The sequence below is a fragment of the Chlorocebus sabaeus genome, chromosome 2 (genome assembly GCF_047675955.1).
Source record: "Chlorocebus sabaeus isolate Y175 chromosome 2, mChlSab1.0.hap1, whole genome shotgun sequence".
NCBI classification, from domain to species: Eukaryota; Metazoa; Chordata; class Mammalia; order Primates; family Cercopithecidae; genus Chlorocebus; species Chlorocebus sabaeus.
The window spans coordinates 74,111,622-74,128,716 of record NC_132905.1 but is presented as its reverse complement, the minus strand read 5'-3'; the positions used below and the strand labels follow the sequence as shown (position 1 = coordinate 74,128,716).

The following is a 17,095-nucleotide window of genomic DNA, read 5'->3' as shown; positions in this document are numbered from 1 at the left end:
TGTGTGGAGGGGGTTGGGGCAGTGAGGTGACTTAAGGTCTACTCTCTCAGCAAGTTCAAAATATATAATACATTATTATTAACTATAGTCACCATGCTGTACACTGGGGCTCCATAACTTATTCATCTCGTAACCGAAGATTTGTATCTTTTGGTCAACATCTCCCCAAAACATAGTTATTTTTCACATTTAACATTTGCATTAGAGTTAAAATGGATTTATAAACCGCTATTAAAGTATTAGAGCATTCTGAATTTAGTATTAGAGTAATCTGAATTTGAATATATACTTTACTTTACCGGTGGGTTTCTTATTTTCATATGTTTTCATGTTACTAATTAATGCCTTTTTGTTTCACCCTGAAGGTTTCTGTATATAGCCCTCTTTCAAAATCCAGTTTAAATGGTAGCTAAGTCAGAATCATCATTAGATACAATAATATAATCCCTTCTTCAAATCCTCATATAAGAATTTATGGTTTATTCAACCTTAGAAAGAAAATTATTTAAAGAAAGTGGGCTGGTCTTTGACACTGGTTTGGGTGATAAGTATACTTACGACTGCTCCAAAAATTGTATTACGGGCTTCCCATACTTCCAGGAAAGGTCAGGTCCTTACTAGCCTCCATGATAATCATCCAGTTTAAGTCTACATAGAAAATTTATACCTACCATTTTGAGGAAAAGGGGACTTAACTTTTTCAGGATTACCTCTCTGATAGGGTTTTGTTATGGAAGATAACAAAAACCACTGAATTAACTTGTTTCTCTTTTCAGCTATGGAAACGGGCTTTGATCATTATTTTATTTTTTTAATTCTTATTATCTTCATCATATTTAACCTATATGTGTGATGTGATATACTGTTATATTTCTATAACAGCGATATATACTTTTATAGCGATATAACAGTATATTAATATGTGTGATGTGATACATTGTTTTATTGATATACTTCTCTTTTTTTCAAATGAGACATTTGTTTAATGTTCTATAGGGCAAAAAAACCTGTAGTGTTTGGGAATATTCACATTTCTGGTCTCAAGATGCGGAAAATAGTTAATATATTTTGTATGCATCACTGACTGTTTAAGAGTTTGAAAGGAATGTGTATTAACTTTGTAATTATTTTAAAAGAATAGTAAACAAGTTTTTTAAATGCTTTACAAAAAAGAACATGAAGTTACTAGTTGCACTTGTAAGTTCCTTAACAAGTGACTTGATAAGTTATTTGATATGTGATGTTAACAGTGTATCACATCACACATCAAACAGCTTAATCACATCACACATCAAATAACTTATCAGGTCAATAAGTGACTTGATAAGCTATTCAATGTGTGATGTGATACACTGTTAACAGTGTACCACAACATCACACATCAAATAACTTACCAAGTCACTTATCTGTGATATTCTGTTATAATGGTATAACAGTATATCATATCATACATGCACAATAGTATATCACATCACACATACAGATTAACCTTAAATTACATGATTCTGATTGCATCACTTAACAAGAATCATTACTTTGGAAAAATTGCTAACAACATAATTGCCTACAAAATACATACCCTATCAAGGACATGAAGAAAGTCTTAGTCAAATATCACCGACACCCAACAACTACATTCTGGGATTTGGCTTAAACATGACTGTCTTACTTTCTTTTAAAAATCGAATACATTGTTATCACTGTAGTCACCATGTTGTACAATATATCTCTTGAACTTATTTCTTCTTTCTAATTGAAATTTTATATTCTTTTACCAACATCTCCCCAAATGCCCTCACCCCTCCCAACTTCTGGTAACTAACATTCTACTCTTTTATGAGTTCGCCTTTTTCGGATTCCAAACATAAGTGAGATCATGCAGTATTTGTCTTTCTGTGCCTAGTATATTTCACTTAACATAACATATCCAGGTTCATCCATGTTATCAGAAGCAATAGGGCTTTATTCTTCTTTAAGGTTAGATAGTAGTTTATTGTGTATATGTACCATATGTTATTTATTTACTCATTTGTTGATGGACATTTAGCCATATTACGGCTATTGTGAATAAAGCTGCAGAAGTTTTATTCTGCACATAGCAGTGCAGACACCTCTTCAAGATTTGGATTGCATTTACTCTCTCTCTCTCTCTCTACATATATATATATATACACACACACACACACACACACACACACACAGATGATACATAGATAGATAGAGATAGAGGAAGAGATATATAGATCTAGTAATGGGATTGCTGGGTTGACCATTATTTTTAATTTTATAAATGTTACCTATATTGGATACCTTTTCTGGTCTAACTATATTCTATAAAAAGAGAAAAACAAAATAATCAAAAACCAAAAATGCTATTGGAGTAGTCTGTATAATTGAAATATATATATATATACACACACACATTTATATTTATTTTGGAGGGAGTTGTATTTGTTGTACAACTGCTAAAGAAGGAAGTATTTTGAGTCGGTCTCACTTCAGTAAAAGACTCACTTACCTGGATGTTTATCTGAAATGTGGCCAAGTGTCTGAAGAGTTGGACAAGATAAAAACCACAAGAACACACGTTCATTGTTGAATATGGACAGTTGCCATCTGATTGTAATAACGAATAGAAAGCAGAGCTTTTGCTACCATGTACTCTGCTCCGTAGTAATCACAGTAGTTTGTATGTGTACAATGATGAACAGTGTTGTAGTTGTTGGCATTATTCTTATTTGGATGTTGCTGTGTATTAACTGTCACACTGTATCAGAGGACTAGCTTCTATGTGTAGTGTGTAGTATAATGTTTGAGCCTGAAATGATTCTAAAGAGCACCAATGTGTTTCTACCATTCAATAAACCTTTAAGTTTTTTGTTTTTTTTTGTTGTTTGTTTGCATGTGTGAGACATATGAGAAATTAAATAAATTTACTTTCTTGGAAAAATAAACACTTCCTATGTAAACAAACACAGACCTTTATAGTAGTATAAATTATTTGTGAAAATAGTTTAATTGCAGCAAACACACAGAAAGGATGAACTTATTTTCAGATTTGGTAGTTGCTACTATGCATGTCTTTTTTTTTCTTTTAATCTATATCAAGAAATCCAGGCTCAAATGCTCAGTATTATACAATATTTGAGAGTTTTTATTTTTGATCAAATCTTTAAGAGCAAAAAATTTTTAGAAGGCACAAAAAGCACAAACTGTAAAAGAAGAAAACAAAAACCAAAAAAAGACATTAGCCTTAATCAAAATTAAAGATTTCTTCTATGTAACATGCTGTTAAAAATGAAAAGACAAGCCTCAGACTAGGATAAACTATATTTAATATATCTCAAATATATTTGACAATGCACTTGTATCTATAATGTATAAAGAGCCCTTAAAATTCAATAAGAAGACAAACCAAGTTTTTTTAAATGGACAAAAGATTGTAAAAGACAGTTCACAAAGATAACAAATAAGAAATAAAGAAGCCCATGAAAATAAGTTCAACAAAATTATTCATCCATCTGATAAATGAAAATAAAAACCTAAAGGAGATAATACCACCAACTTATTAAGATAGTTAAAGTTTAAAAGATTGACAATACCACATGTGAGTAAGGATATAAACCACTAGATTTCTCATACATTGCTAATGAGAATGTGAAACAGTATAATCACTGACATTGTTTAGCTCTGTGTCCTCACCCAAATCTCAAACTGTAATCCCCATGTATCAAAGGAGTTCCTGGTGGGAGGTGTTTGGATCATGGTGACAGTTCCAGCCATGCTGTTCTCATGATAGTGATTGAGTTCTCATGAGATCTGATGGTTTTATAAGGGACTCTTCCCCCTTCACTCACTCTCTCTCCTGCCACCATATAAGATGTGCCTGATACCCCTTCTTCCATGATTTTAAGTTTCCTGAGGCCTCCCCAGCCATGCAAAATTCTGAGTCAAGTAACTCTCTTTTCTTTATAAATTATGTAGTTCCAGGCAGTTCTTTATAGCAGTGTAAAAACAGACTAATATAGAGAAATTGGTACCAGGAGTGGGGCACTGCTATAAAGATACCTGAAAATGTGGAAGCGACTTTAGAACTGGGTAACAGGAAGGGGCTGGAACAGTTTGAGGGAACTCATTGGGAACTGGAGCAAAGGTTGCTCTTGCTATACTTTAGCAAAAACACTTGCAGTATTTTGCTCCTGCCCTAGACATCTGTAGAACTTTGAAATTGAGAAAGAGGATCTGAAATTAGAACTTATATTTAAAAGAGAAGCAGAGCATACAAGTTTGGAAAATTTGCAGCCTGACCATATGTTAGAAAAGAAAAAGCCATTTTCTGTGGTGAAATTCAACTGGGCTGGAGAAATTTGCATAAGTAATGAGAAGCTGAATGTTAACAGCCAAGACAATGGGGAAAATGTCTCCTAAGGGCCTGTAAGAGACCTTCACAGCAGACCCTCACATCACATGCCTGGAAGCCACGGAGGGAAAATTGGTTTTGTGAGCAACACCCAAGCCTACTTCTTTGTGCACTGTCCCAACTGGGTGTCCTGTGTCCCACCCACTCCAGCTCTAGCCATGGCTAAAAGGGGACAAGGTACCACTTGAGCCATTGCTTCAGAAGGTGCTATCCCTAAGCCTTGGTCTCCATGTGGTGTTGGGCCTAGGAGTGCACAGAATTCAAGAACTGAAGTTGGGGAACCTCCACATAGATTTCAGAGAATGTATGGAAATGCCTGGATGTCCATGCAGAAGTCTGCTGCAGGGGCAGAGCCCTCATGGAGAACCTCTGCTACAGTAGCGCAAAAGGGAAACGTGGGATTGGAACCCCCACAAAGAGGCCCCACTGGATCATGCCTAATGGATCTGTGAGAAGACAGCCATTGTCCTCCAGACCCCCGAATGGTAGATCCACTAACAATTTTGACCATGTGTGTGGAAAAGCTGCAGACACTTAATGTTAGCCCAGAAAGCAGCTGCAGGACCTGTACCCTGCAAAGCCACAGGGGCAGAGCTGCCCAAGGATGTGGGAGCCCACTCCTTGCATCAGCATCCTCTTGATGTGAAGCATGGAGTCAAAATAAGCTTTAAGATTTAGTGATGGCCCTACAGGATTTCTGACTTGCATGGGGCCTGTAGCCCCTTTGTTTTGGCCAATTTCTCCCATTTGGAATGGGAAAATTTATCCAATGCCTGTACTCTTTTGGAAGTAACTAAATTGTTTTGTTATTTGTATCTTGGAAGTAACTAACTTGTTTCTTTTTTTACAGGCTTATAGGCAGAAGGAACTTGACTTGTCTCAGAAAAGGCTTTGGACTTAGACTTTTGAGTTAATGCTGAAATGAGTTAAGACTTTGGGGGACTGTTTGGAAGGTACAATTGTGTTTGAAATGTGATGACATGAGATTTGGGAGGGGCTGGGGGCAGAGTTATATGGTTGGGCTCTGTGTCTCCACCCAAATCTCATCTCTAACATGTTGGAGGAGGGACCTCAGGGGAGGTAATTGGATCATGGGGGCTGTTTCCCCCACACTGTTCTCATAGTAGTAAGTAAATTCACATGCAATCTGATGGTTTTATAAGGAACTTTTCCCCCTTCGCCTGCTCTCTCTTTCTCTTGCCATCATGTACGACCTGCCTGCTTCCTCTTTGGCCATCATTGTAAGTTTCATGAGGCCTTCCCAGCCATGCAGAACTGTGATTCAATTAACCCTCTTTTCTTTATAAATTACCCAGACTCAAGAAGTTATTTATAGCAGTGTGAAAACGGATAAATACAAGCACTTTGGAAAAAAAAATTTGTAGTTTTTTTTAAAGTTAACTATGCCGGTAATTGAAACATCTAAGCCAATTGGAGCTAATATGACACTTCTAGTAGTTATACATAAGAATTAGGAAGAAGAGGGAGTTAAAGAGTGGTTGATTCATGGGTACTAATATACGGTTTGATAGAGGAAATAAGACAATGTTTGATAAATCAGTGACTATCATTTATAATTATTTTATATATAAAAATTGCTTGCAGAAAATAATGCAAATGTGCCTAGCATAAATATTAAGTCAATGGATGTATCCCAATTACATCTGTAAATTTCCTATTACCATGGTAACATATTCTGCAGGTTTCTGGGATTAGGATATAGACATCTTTGAAAAGGAGGAGGCATTATTCTACCTACCAAACATTTATGTAACCATTAAGATTTGGGGTCATATTAACTGTTTCAGCAAAGCCTATCCTATTGTGACTAATAAAGAATAATGCAAATGTGCCTAGCATAAAGGCAAATGTTTAAGGCAATGGATGTATCCCAACTACACTGAATTGATGTTTATCAAATATAAAAAGTTTACATGAATTAACTTATTCCATGTATCTCAAAAATATGTACATCTATTATGTATCAATAAAAAACAAAAATTATAATAATAGTTGTGAGGAGCTCGGTCAACTGGAGCATGGCTTTGTTTTGTAATAAGGATGTAATTATGAAATAAGGATAATGAGATAAATTGAGGATTCTGGGGTAGATCAATATGATAGAACCACCATTTGCTTCAAAAGTTACTGTATGTATTTTTATATACATTTTTAGAGTATACTTTTTACAAAGACCACTGGGATTTATTTTATATTTTGGAATAAACAAAAGTAGTTCTATTCTCAAATGTGTAACTAATTTGTTTAGGATCTATTTTAGGTTGCTTAACTCTTTGGCATGAGTTTACTCTTGTGTAATATAGGTATTTTAATGTATTTCTTATCTTACAGAGTAATTGTAAAGGTAAAATAACATGTTGGATATGTAAGTGGTTTGAAAATTATAAAACATTGATTAAATGCAAACTATTGTATTCAAACAACTATTAATTTTATCAATTTCATTTATATCATTATTAAGAATATTAAAAGGTCTAAAATAATTACATCTAACTGTGGTCATTTGCCATTATTAATTATTAGGTAATAGATACCATAATGACTAAATAGCTCAATCTGTAGAAATAACAGAGGAATAGCTATTACTTGTATAATTTTGAAAATGTTTGCTTAGGCTTTATTCCAGTCATCCTGGAAAATAATTCTGCATAAGGTAAAGTTGCAAAGATTACTGAAAATCTGCTTTTTAAAAATGCTTCAGGACTCTATTTCTTTAAACCCTAACACTTGTTTTATAAATACTCCCTTGGTCACAAGAGGTAATAATTATTGCAATAATAGCTTTAAGTTCTATAATATATACCATATGGGAAAACAGGATGTGTCAGAAACAAAAATCTTCTCAAGAGGTGAATGCTAGATCACCCTTCTGAAATCATACTTCAATATTTATCCATATGCTTTAGAGAAAAATTTGGCACATTTATTAAAATCAGTGGGATAGAGTCACCTAATTTCAGATATGCTGAACTAGACATTGTAGTTTGCCAATTATACTAAATTATAATTAGTAAATATAACAGTGCTTTAAGGTTTGGGCAAAATCCAAAGACTCACAAATGTTGAAATAACAAAACTGGAGATTGAACATGAAAATGGTTCTCAAATTATAACAATGAATTATGAATTACATTGTTCAGATTTTACTCAAATGGAAACTCTTCAGCTGCTTTTAGATACTGATTTTTTAGTAAATAAAGTATTTAAAGAGTTTTGAAAAACCTGGGACACATTTACCATCTTATTATAAACCCAGCTGACTAAGACATTAAGTTTTAAGGTAATAAATATATGTAGCATAGAATCCTTCTCTAACACCTAACACATATTATGTCCCGTAACTATCTATTTAAATGTCCATTTATTCTTACACAACTATGCACTCCAAAGAAAGGACTGGTGTTCTATTCACCTTTGTATGTCTATTCCCAGAAAAAGTTCAGTAACTGCCATAATCCCAAGTGCAAATAATGTAAACCAACAGTCATTTCTAAGCTTGAGGTTTTGGTGCTGAACACTTTACACATATTACCTAATTGTATCTTCATATAAATGCTATGAAATATTTAATGTTTTTTCTAATTATTTATAATGATGACAAGTAAGCATGAATATTACATATTCACTTCAGATTGAACTTTAATACTTTATTTAACATCTATATTTTAAAAATCAGCATAATGAACACTGTGGAAAAATAGTTACATTTTAATAGGTAAAATTAAAAGTAAATGGTAAAAACCACCATTACTTTTGCAGCAACCTAATAAATGATTCTGAGAAAATCAACTAAATGAAATATTTCAGAAAGTAGAGAACAGACATGAGAAAGATCAAATTCTAAAGGATAATACAAAAGGCAAAGGAATGCAGATCAATTCTAAGAAAAGTGGCTGGGCGTGGTGGCTCATGCCTGTAATCTGAGCAGCTTCAAAGGCTGAGGTGGGAAGATCACTTGGCACGAGTTCAGGACCAGCCTGGGCAATCTAGTGAAACCCTTTGTTTATAAAAAAAAAAATGAAAAATAAGTCAAGTGTGGTGATGTGTACCTGTAGTCCCAGCTACACAGGAGGGTGAAGCAAGTGGATCGATTGAGCCCAGAACTTTGGGGCTGCAGTGAGCTAGGATTGAGCCACTGCACTCCAGCCTGGGAAACACAGTGAAGCCCTGTCTAAAATTAAATTAAATTGAAATATATAAAATAAATAAAATCACAAATTACTACTGGAAGGAAAACAATCAGACCTGCATTTGCATTGTGATATTAATAAGAATAAACTTCCTGTATTTGTTTTCAGTTGCTCCTATAACAAATTATCATAAAGTTATAGAGAGTTAAAAATACAAAAAAAAAAAAAAAAAAAAACCCACGTTATAATCTAACAGTTCTGGAGGAGACCAAAAGTACAAATAGTTCTCACAGAGCTAAAATCAAGATGATGGCCCATCTACATTCTCTCTGAAGACTTTAGAGGACAAGATGTTCCTTGATTTTTACAGCTTCTAGGGGCTGCCTACATCTTAATTCGTGATCACATTCCTCCAACCTCTGTTTCTATCACCACATACCCTTCTTGACTCTGACCTTCCCATCTCTCTCTTATGAGAGCCCTTGTGATTACACTGGGGCTACCCAGGTATGCCAGGATAATCTCCTCATCTCAAGATTCTTAACCTAATCACATCTGCAAATTTCCTGTTACCATGGTAACATATTCACAGGTTTCTGGGATTAGGATATGGACATCTTTGGCAAGGAGTAGGCATTATTCTGCCTACCAAACGTTTATGTAATCATTAAGATTTGGGGTCATATTTACTGTTAAAGCATAGCCTACTCTATTGTGATCAACAAACTAATCACGTTTTATTCACCAAAATGTTAACATGAAAACCTTTGTAGATATGCAATGGCTCAAATATGCTATGATTATGCCCCCTCTTAAAAATATACCATTGAAAACATACTTTTTTATTTGAGAAATAACAAAAATTTCCAACTCAATACTGTATCCATGGTTTAAATGGACTTATCAGATATGGACCTCAAATTTAAGAATTGGGGTACAATACCTCAGCCTATTTTTCTTTTACTGCTTTTGTTTCAGTCCCCAGACCAGGAATATACTTGCTAGAGCATATTCCTCTGCTCATAATTTTCCCTGACTTTCTTATTTTGACAAGTATGAAAGATCAAACAGCTGGCGTGTTCTAGACTCAAAATTGCTAAATTGAATTTGGCCTTTCAAATGGTTGACATAACATTCTTTTTGAAGAATTTCTAAAATTACAATTATCATTCTTCTTCCTCTTAGCATTTTATGAAGTAACATAATGACTATCTACTTTGTTGAAGAACCTGGAGGTAATATTCCGCATGTTCAAATCCTATGGTAAATTTCCTGCTTCACTGAGTTATGACCATTGTCAAAATACTAAAATCTGTGGCAGCTGTCATATGTTCTTTTATTATTATCTTTCCACATATTTGCTTCTGTTACCATATTAGTTAGAGCACGTTAACTACTTTAGCAAACAACTCCAAGTCTTATTGGCTTCAGACAATTTAGCTTTACTGCTAGTTCGTGTCATGGTCTGAAGCAGATTGGCATGATGGGAGCATGTACCAGTGAGCTTAGCCAGCCATAAAAAGTACCACAGGCGGGGGAGCTTAAACAATAGAATGTTATTTTCTTACAGTTCTGGAGAATTAGAAAGTCAAGACCAAGATGCTGGTCAATTTGATTTCTAACGAGGGCACTCTACTTGGCTCATAGACAGTTGCCTTCTCACTACTTGATGTATCCTCGATGGTGGAGAGAAAGACAGAGACAGGGATCTTCTTTTTCCTTTTGTTATTCTTATTATTAATTTTTGTGGTTATATATTAGGTGTATACATTTACGTGGTACATGAGATGTTTCAATAGAAGCATGCAATGTGAAATAAGCACTTATGAAGAATGGGATATCCATTCCCTCAAGCATTTATCTTTTTAGTTACAAAAAATCCAATTATACTGTTTATTTGCAAATGTATAATTAAGTTATTATTGACTATAGTCACGCTGTTGTGCTATCAAATAGTAGGTCTTATTCATTCTACCTATTTTTTGTACCCATTAACCATCCCCACCTCCCCTTAAATCCCGCACTACCTTTCCCAGCCTCTGGTAACCATCCTTCTACTCTCTGTGTTCATAAGTTCAATTGTTTTGATTTTTATATCCCACAAATAAGTGAGAACATGTGATGTTTGTCCTTCCGTGCCTGGCTTATTTTACTTAACATTATGATCTTCAGTTCCACCCATGTTGTTGCAAATAACAGGTTCTCATTCTTTTTTTAAATGGCTGAATCGTGATCCATTGTTTATAAGTACCACGTTTTCTTTATCTATTCATCTGTTGATGGACACTTAGGTTGCTTCCAAATCTTCTCTTGTAAACAGTGCTGCAGCAAACAGGAATGCAGATTCTCTTTGATATACTGGTTTCCTTTCTTTTGGGTATATACTCAGCAGTGATATTGCTGGATCATATGGTAGCTCAATTTTTAGTTATTTTGAGCAATCTCCAAAGAGTGCTCCACGGTGCCTGTACAAATTTACATGACTACCAACAGTGTACAAGGATTCCTTTTCTCCACATTCTCACCAGCATTTGTTACTGCCTGCCTTTTGGAGATAGGCCATTTTAACTGGGATGAGGTTATATGTAATTTGTAGCTTTGATTTGCATTTCTCTGATGATCAGTGATGTTGAGCACCTTTTCATGTCTGTTTGCCTTTGTATGTCTTCTTTGAGAAAATCCTATGAAAATATCTTTCCCATTTTTTGATGGGATTACTAGATTTTTTTACTATAGAGTTCCAGATTTAAAGGATAGGCTTTCAGTTATTCCCTATTCTTTATGATACTAGCTGTGAGTCCGTAGTATATGGCTTTAATTATGATGAGGTATGTCTCTTCTATCCCCATTCATAATGAATGGTCTTTCTAATATATGGTTGAAATTGGTTCACGAGTATTTTGTTGAGCATTTTTCCATCAATATTCATCAGATGTATTGGTCTGTAGTTTTGTTTTTTTGATGTGTCTTTGTCTGGTTTTGGTATCAGGGTAATCTGGGCCTCATGGAATGAGTTTGGTAGCATTTCCTCCTCTATTTCTCAGAATAGTTTGGGTAACATTGGTATTAGTTCTTGCTTAAATGTTTGAGAGAATTCAGCAGTGAATTCATCAGGTACTGGGCTTTTCTTTACTGGGAGACCTTTTATTATAGCTTCAATCTCATTACTTGTTATTGGTGTGTTCAGGTTTTGGATTTCCTGTTGGTTCAATCTTGATAGGTTGTATGTGTCTAGGAATCTGTTTATTTCTTCTATATTTTTCCAATCTATTGGTATATATTTGCTCACAGTAGCCATTAATGATCCACTGAATTCCTGCAGTATGAATTGTTGTGTCTCCTTTTACATTTCTGATTTTATTTGAAATTTATCCTTTTTTTCAGTTAATCTGACTAAAGGTTTGTCAATTTTGCTTAGGGTTTCAAGAAAACAACTTTTTGTTTCATTGATATTTTTTGTTCTTTTTTCCATTTCAATTTTATTTCTGCTCTGATCTTTATTATTTATTTTCTTCTACTACTTTTGGGTTTGTTTTGCTCTTGATTTTCTAGATCTTTAAGATGCATTGTCAGATTGTTTATTTTTCTTCTTTTCCTTATAAGGCCACCAATTCTATCACATTAGGGCCTCACCCTAATCTTAATTATCACCTAAAGAACTATTTCCAAATACAGTCCCTATGGGAGTTGGGCTTTAACACATAAATTTGATGGGGGTAGGGGTAAGTGACAAAATTTAGTCTGCAGTGGAGTGAAAGGGTCTACTCCATTAGAGTTTAAATTCTGGCTCCTTAATGTTTGTACTATCGATCATTTTCTCAGACATCAGAATTCTTTACTACATCCTCATCACTGTCTGTAGTAAAGGGATGTGGAGCACTATGGGATGGCCTAGAAAAATGTAGATCCTAGCTGAAAGCAGTGTGTACCACTTTAACTCACAACCCATTGGCTAGAACTCAGTCTTATGGCCACACAAGAAATTCAGTTGAGAAATTCAGTTTAGACATGGAACCAAGTAAAGAAGACAAAATAGGCACTGATGTGTACTAGCAGTCTCTGCCTCCATAACTCTTCTTTAAAAATATGTATATTTAGGAAGCCACCAAAAAAACTATTAGAACTAAGAAATGAACTCAACAAGCTTGCAGATTATAAGAGCAATAAACAAAACACAATTTATTTATATTGATGAACAAGTAATATAAAATTAAGAAGATAATCCCATTGAAAATAACATAAAAATAATAAAATCTTTAGGAAAGAATTTCATAAAAGAAATTCAAAATGAATACAGAAAAATCAACTGTGTTTCTACACACTAGAAATGGGCAATCTAAAATGAAATTACAATAATGACTTTATTTTCCATACCATCAAAAAGAATAAAATACTTAGGAATAAATGTAAAGAAGAAGTTCAAAATAAATATTGTGAAAACTACTGAACACTATTGGTGAAAATTGAGAAATATCTAAATAATTAGAAACACTCATATTCATGGATCAGAAGACAATATTGTGAAAATGGCAATACATTTCAAATTGACCTACAGATTCAGCACAATGTCGATCAAAGTAACATATGGCTTTTTTTTTTTTTTTTTTTTTTTTTTTTTTTTTGCAGAAATTGACAGACTAATCCTAAAATTACATGAAAACTTAAATGTAGCCAAAACCATCTTGACAAAGGAGAACAAAATCAAAGGAGTTTCACTGTTTCATTTCAAAACTTATTTCAAAGCTACAGTAATAAAGACAGTTTTGTAGCGGCATAAGAATAGACAAATACATTAATATAATTTAATTAAGAGTCCAGATGTAAACCCTTACAATTTGTGGTTAACTTATTTCAAACAATGATGCCAACACAATTCAATGGGGAAAATAATAGACATTTCAGCAAAAGGTTCCCAAACAACTGCATATCCACACGAAAAAGAATGAATTTGGTCAGCTTGCTTGTATCTCAAGTGGATAAAATCTAAATATAAAAGCTATAAAATTCTTGAAAGAAAGCAGAGGCATACATCTTCATGATTTGAGTTAAAAAAAAAAAGAAAAAATGATAATTTGAACTTTATGAAAATTGAAAACTTTTATGCTGCAAAAGAATATCATCAAGAAAATGAACAGTGGTCCATTCTTCACTGCTCCATGTGCTCTGCTGCAGGAGATCAAGATAACTCCACCACAGCCTCTGCCACTCTGTGACTAGCACGTAGCCAAAACAATCTTGGAAGAGGAGAACAAAGTTGGAGGACTTGTACTTTTTTATTTCAAATCTTACTGCAAGTCTACAGTAATCAAGACAATGTGGTAGTGGAAGCAGTGAAATGATGACTAACTAGAGACAAAGGATGTAAGCTTTCCTCAGAAAGATCAAAATTATAAGTGAATGGTCATTCCAGGAGCGGAAAGCTGAGGGAAGAGAGCTGAAACCTGTCAGGAAACCCATGGGAAGAAACTGGAGTGCAGAAAGGGAAGGCAGCAAGAATCTGGCAGATTGGACTCCAAGGAACCTGGAGTCCCATGCAAAGGGTAGGTGTGGGTATTCTCTTCTCTCCTCGCCCCTGCAATAGACTGCTGACCACTGAATTGTCCAGGAGCCTCTCTGCCCTCTGGAGCCCAGGCAACACTGTCCTTGACAATTTAAGAGCTTCTTGGGGTCAGAGCAACAGGTGACTAGCTCCTGCAAGAGCACAGGCACTCTTTCATATCCAAACTGAGGTAGCAGGCACTGTATTGGTTGTGCCTCCATCAAGGGCAACTACCAAGGTTGCCTTATCCCCAGATGCCCCACAAATGTTCCCCAGAATCTGCTCTGGCTTTGGCAGCCACAGGGACCAGTGAATCCCTGCAGATCTAGCCATTAGGATGGATAGCCCCTAGGTGAGGGGAGCGTACCTCACCAAACCCCTCTTGGGATAAAGGAAACAGCGCAGTGCAGCTGTCCGGAGAGAGGAAGCATTGTTCTGTCCCAGCTGTACTAGGCTGTTCTCACACTGCTAATAAAGACATACCTGCGACTGGGTAATTTATAAAGGAAAGAAGATTACTTTGGCGCACAGTTCCACATGGCGGGGGATGCCCTACAGTCACGGTGGAAGGTGAATGAGGAACAAAGTCATGTCTTACATGGAGATATGCAGGAGAACACGTGCAGGGGAACTCCCCTTTATGAAACGATCAGATCTCATGAGACTTATTCACTATCACAAGAACAGCATGGGAAAAACTCGCCCCCATGATTCAATTACCACCACACGTGGGATTATTACAATTCAAGGTGAAATTTGGGTGGGGACACAGAGGCAAACCATATCACCAGCAGACAAGCAACACTAGTGGCTGGGAGCAGACATGGAGAGGGTATCTCCTCTTACCCCCTCACACTACTGCAGACACAGCTGAGGCCTTTCCTGCTGGAAGCTGGCACAAGTGCGCTTAGAGACAGCCTTTCCAGTGCTATTCATGGTTGCTGGACCCAGGTTGAAAGTGTGCTTGTGGTCCTGGGTGTCAGGAAGAGTAGGATAATCTCCTGCTCCCTACGCCAAGCAGCAGCATTCCTGCAATGGAGGGCAGCTGCAGAGTTGTTTTTTTTTTTTTTTTTTTTTTTTTTTGGATCAGGGCAAAGATGTTCTGCCCTGAGGCCATATCAGAGGTAACCACAAGAGGGGCATTTCCCACAGACCTCAGATGCACTGAGGCCCAGAGGGAAAGACAGGGTATATCTGAACTGAAGTTTATGAGCCCTATTCACTAACAGGGGCCTGATAGTGAACTAAATCATACTTCTGCCTGCCCAGGACAAGGAGCTGAGACAGCCCCCTCTCTCTCACCCCAGACCTCAGTGCCTCCCACCAGGAACTTCCTCTGCTATCCTATCAGGGTGAGTGCTTCCACTCATCATCAGTGTACCTGATGGCAAGCTAACCCTTACTCTTAAATCACCACCTACTGGACAGGAGACCAAACTGCAACACCAAATAAAAGCCTTGTTGACAGAAGGCCACAGTACTAGGGTACAAAAGAAGCTTCCTGAGACACCTGCATTCCCAGCCCCACAGAAGATAGTGAGTCAGCTCATCCACCCAGTACATAGCTACAACAAGTAGAATTTGAGGAAGCCATGAGGCAAAGCTATCTCTAACAAATGAACCCACACAGAGCCTTGGTCCTCTGGAAGCACCCAGAAACAAAGCCAAATGATCATACACAACATATACTACAGTCAGCCGCTCAAGGGAGAAACAATTTTTTTAAGGTCCCAATTAAATTATAGCAATTCCAAAAATAAGAAATGACAGCTTCTTCAGATGAAAAGAAATCAGCACAAAAACTCTGACAATACAAAAAGACAGAGTATTTCAACACCGCCAGAGAATTATGCTAGCTCTATGGCAATGGATCCTAATCAAAATGAAACTTCTAAAATGGCAGATAAAGAATTCAAAATGTGAATTTTAAGAATGTCAGTGAGATAGATTCAAGAGAGAGTTGAAAACCAACACAAGTAAACCAAAAAAGCAATTTAGGATATGAAGGATGTGATAGATATAGTTTTAAAAAAATTAAAAAAAAAAAACTTCTAGAAATGAAAAATTTAGTGAAGGAATTTCAACATACAATTGAAAACTTTAACAACAGATTAGAACCAGCAGAAGAAAGAATTAAAGAGCCTAAAGATTAGTCTTTTGAATTAATCCAATCAGACAAAAGTAAAGAAAAAGGAATTTAATTAAATGAACAAAGATTTTGAGAAATATGGGATTATGTAAAGTGACCAAACCTATGACTTATAGGCATTTCTAAGAGAGAAGGGCATTATATAATAATAAAACATCGAAAACAACAAGCAGATTCAACCATCTTAAATATATAAGTACCCAATACTGGAGCACACGGATTCATAATACAAATACTATTACATCTAAGAAAAGAGATAGAGGCAATACAATCATACTGGAGAATTTCAACATTTCACTGATAGCACTAGATAGATCACAGAGACAGTAAATCATCAACAACAAAAACCTCTGGACTTAAACTGTACTCTAGACCATATGGACCTAATATTCATTTGCAGAACACTCAACCCAACAACCACATAATATACATTTTTCCCATCTGTGCATGGAACATTCTATAAAATTCATTGTATGCCTGGTCATAAAGCAAGTCTCAATAAATTAAAAAAGTCAAAATCTCATCAAGTATCATCTCAGACCACAGTGCAATTAGAAATCAATACCAATTAGCTGGGCATGGTGGTGTCACCTGTAGTCCCAGCTACTTGGGAGGCTGAGGCAGGAGAATTGCTTGAACCCTGAGGCAGAGGCTGTAGTAAGCTGAGATCATGCCACTGCAATCCAGGCTGGGCAACAGAGTGAGATTCCGTCTCACAAAAAGACAAACAAATAAACAAACAAATAAAAAAGAGATCAATACAAAGAGGAATTCTCAAAACTACACAAATACATGAAAACTAAAACACTCACTCCTCATTGACTTTTGAGTAAACA

General features: G+C 35.7%; 1 long non-coding RNA gene across 4 annotated transcripts in view; it reads right to left on the bottom strand.

Moving 5' to 3' along the window:
• The window catches only part of LOC103217630 (uncharacterized), a 549,839-nt gene that overhangs the window by 432,921 nt on the left and 99,823 nt on the right, over positions 1 to 17,095 (bottom strand). The gene's annotated exons all lie outside the window — the stretch shown is intronic.